Source organism: Tenrec ecaudatus, chromosome 2 (genome assembly GCF_050624435.1).
Source record: "Tenrec ecaudatus isolate mTenEca1 chromosome 2, mTenEca1.hap1, whole genome shotgun sequence".
Classification (NCBI taxonomy): Eukaryota; Metazoa; Chordata; class Mammalia; order Afrosoricida; family Tenrecidae; genus Tenrec; species Tenrec ecaudatus.
Window position 1 is genome coordinate 270,060,846 of NC_134531.1, and position 3,527 is coordinate 270,064,372.

Sequence of the window (3,527 nt, forward strand, 5' to 3'; positions counted from 1 at the left end):
AATGGTAGATCTTGACTGCTTAAGGGTCTAAGGTCTCCTGAAAGTCATTCTCAGTTTTTAATTTGAACTGTATTCTCCCCAAATCTTCCTGCATTAAAATCTATATCTTTAAACATTCCTGATGTCATTTTAATTCATATTTTATACATAAATTCAGAGAATATTTTCTTAAAAAGAAATAAGTAAAAAAGCACATAGAAAGCAGGAAGGAAGAATAAAAGGAGGGAATGAGGGAAGGAAGGAAGAAAAGAAAGAAGATTTAGAAAGGGGGAAATAAAATTTTGAATTTCACAGTTAGATAAGCTGCTATATGTATTTATAATGTGTTTTCTGTAAATAATGTTACATAGTGTAGAAAATATCATGTATACTCTTCCACCCAAACTTATGTGCACATACTTTTATTTTTTTAATGTGTCCTAGGCATGAAACAGCTCTGGCCACGATCTAGGCATCAAGCTAGGATGAACAAAGGGCTGCCAGTCTGCTCTGCCCCTGATTGATATAAGAGCACCACCACCAATCAGGTGTCTCTTTGCCCACAGGCAGGGGTATCACATACTTGCATATATATGGAAAGTTGGATAGATCCATATCTTCTAAAATTGCAAGTACAAGTTAGTCAATTCCAACTTATAAGAACCTATGTTCTTCAGAATAAAGTCTGAATTATAGGTTTTAATGACTCTTTTATTCAGAAGTAGATCAGTATGCATTTCTTTTAAGGACCATTTTTAGCCACCTAGTTACACTAGGTAAACAATTTTTTAAAATACCGAATATTGGTAAATTAAAAGATACTACTAAAATATATTTAGCTGGCAGAAATACTAGAAAGGATATAAAATAAGCTGCTATCTTAGATCCCTCATTCTACTTTCTCATTTGATAATCACTACTGATTATTAAATCAGTTATTTTTAATCTTCTTTTTTTAACCTTCTTTTCTTTTCTTGTTTTCTTCTTTTTTAATGTTCTTCTTTCCTTTCTTTTCTTTTTAATGGCTGGGTACGGGAATGAAATAATTTTCCTTCTCTTGAATGGAAAATCCTGAAGAGCAGGTAAAGTAGTTTGTTTTTTTCTTCACTATATACCATGTTGCATGTACTAAAATGTAGCATGTCACACTCTTACCCAAACTCATTGCTATTGAGTAATCCCCACTCATAGTTAGGGTAGCACTAACTACCCTTGCATGTCTCAGAGACTGCAACTCTTTACAGGAGTAGAAAGCCTCATCTTTCTCTGGAGGAGCCAGTCCTGGTGTTGAACAGCTGAGCTTGGGGTTAGCAGCCCATAACTTAACCCTTATGCCACTGGAGCATGGCATGTAGCATCTAGCAGCCCATAAATATATAGTTAACTAGTGAATCCACATACAGTTAAATATGGGTGCATATTAGGGCAAAGGGATAGTAGATTTTCATTTTTAAGTGGTGCACATGTGTTTTAAGCAATTATAAATGCATTTAAAATATTTACCTTACATTTTGAAGTTCTAGTTAAGTAGTGGTGGTATGGAGAATTACTAAGTGGTGTGTAATTTATGTTAACATAATCGGGAAAATCTCAAAATCTCTATGTATGCATGAAGAAGGGGCTCTGTTGTAACCCCAGTTAAAGTGCTTAACTTCCAACTTAAAGGTTGGCAGTTCAAACCTGTCTGCTGCTCCATATGAACAAGATGTGAACAACCCCTCATAGAAGGGCCAGATGGAAGAAAATGATTAGGGCAAAGAATGTACAGATGTGCTTTATACAATTGATGTATGTATATGTGTGGATTGTGATAAGAGTTGTATGAGCCCCTAATAAAATGTTAAAAAAAAAAAAGAGAAGGGCCAGATGAAGTGAATAACATGTTCAGGGTGTGCTATAGTACTGAGGACACAAGGAACTACCCTCTAGTTCCTTAATGTCTCCTTCCTTACTACTTTACCTCATTAATCTCATTAGACCTGCATATGTTCCCTTATAAAATTATGATTGTTCGAAATATTAAGTCCAAGATAGATTAAACACTTCAAAAATAGTAACAGGAGTAATGATTCCCTGAGGATATGAGAAGAGAGGGGATGGATGGGCAGGGAAGGGGGAAGGAGAAAGCAACACCAATGATGACTGTTTAACCCCACTCAGGGGAAGCAAATAACAGAATTGTAGGTGAACAGATACATTAGATGGGGCTAAGATATGGCAATCATAATAATAATATATAAAAGTAAGGGTTCCTGGGGGGCAGAGAAGGAGAGGGAGGGGATAAAGGGCATTGATATCAAAGAGTTCAAGAGGAAAGATACTATTTGGAAATGATGGATTCTGCAATTGCAATGATGCTTGCCCTAATAGAATTATAGATTTTTATATCTGTAAGATATTATACTTCCCATGAGGCACTTAACTGACATGTAAATCAGCTTGTAAGAGTTTGGTATTTTTAAAATGTTATACAATAACAGGATATTTTAACTCCCAATATAATGATTAAAAAGAGGGGAAAAAAGAATCTAGAGTCCTAGACACCCTAATTGACTACTCTACTTTTTTCCTGACTAGATTATAATAAGTTAGAATCAAATTGATGACCATTGGTTTGCTTTTAGTTTGTGGGGAGTATGAAGAGCGTTGCAAAAGCTATGACAGAGCAAACCCACAACGTTAATGCTGATCATTAGAAAGATATGAAATTACAATGGTGAAAAACTGATCTTTCATTCCAAAGTTGGACGTAATTTATTGTAAGACACTATCTTAACTCTATAAAATATTTAAAGTGAAATTTAGAATTTTTTTTTCTTAGAATGCCTACAATGATGACCTATATTTTTTCTCTTTTATTTTTGGTATATTTTAGAGTACACTCTGATTCTGAGATTAAGTGTGATGTGTGTGACCAAATATTATTAATATAATAGCATTAATTCCATGATATTGGTATAATTTAATAATACATTTTGATTGAGATAATGCCTTCATTAAAATCTTTGTTTATAGAGCAAATTGGTAATGGTAACCATTTGAAGCATGCTATTAAATATCCTTTCATCAACATATATAATATAACTACTTGAAGGACATTAGGCAGAAATTGTGTGAAAAAATAACAAAAGAAAATAACTGAAAATTCTCTGTAGTGCACACCTGAAATTCTAGAAGGAGACAGGAGCAAAGATGAGAACAGAGCTTAGCGTCTCATTATATATGTTGAAAAATGTTCCCATGATGCACTTAACTGACATGTAAATCAGCTTGCAAGAGTTTGGTATTTTTAAAATGTTATACAGAAATACAAAATGTTAGCTGCACTGATAAAGCTTCATCAAATTATTATCTTAAAGGCGTTTTTTGGGCTGTTACCATTGAGCATGTTGACACAGGTGTGATAAGAACGGGGTCGGTGAGTCTCTAATTATACAGCGGCACATTATGTTCACATCATGTTTCTGAATTTCATTTACAGATAAGGGCTTTGAGTAATTGTAACATGAAGAGGTAATCTACGGCTGATTTATGAAAATAGAGAAACT

General features: G+C 33.9%; 1 non-coding gene across 1 annotated transcript; it reads right to left on the minus strand.

Annotated features, from left to right (window-relative positions):
- Positions 1-410: 410 nt before the first annotated feature.
- LOC142441621 (small nucleolar RNA SNORA48) lies at positions 411-554 on the minus strand. Its single transcript, XR_012782985.1, has one exon. It is a non-coding gene; the product is annotated as a small nucleolar RNA SNORA48 (small nucleolar RNA).
- Between the last annotated feature and the right edge of the window lie 2,973 nt (positions 555-3,527).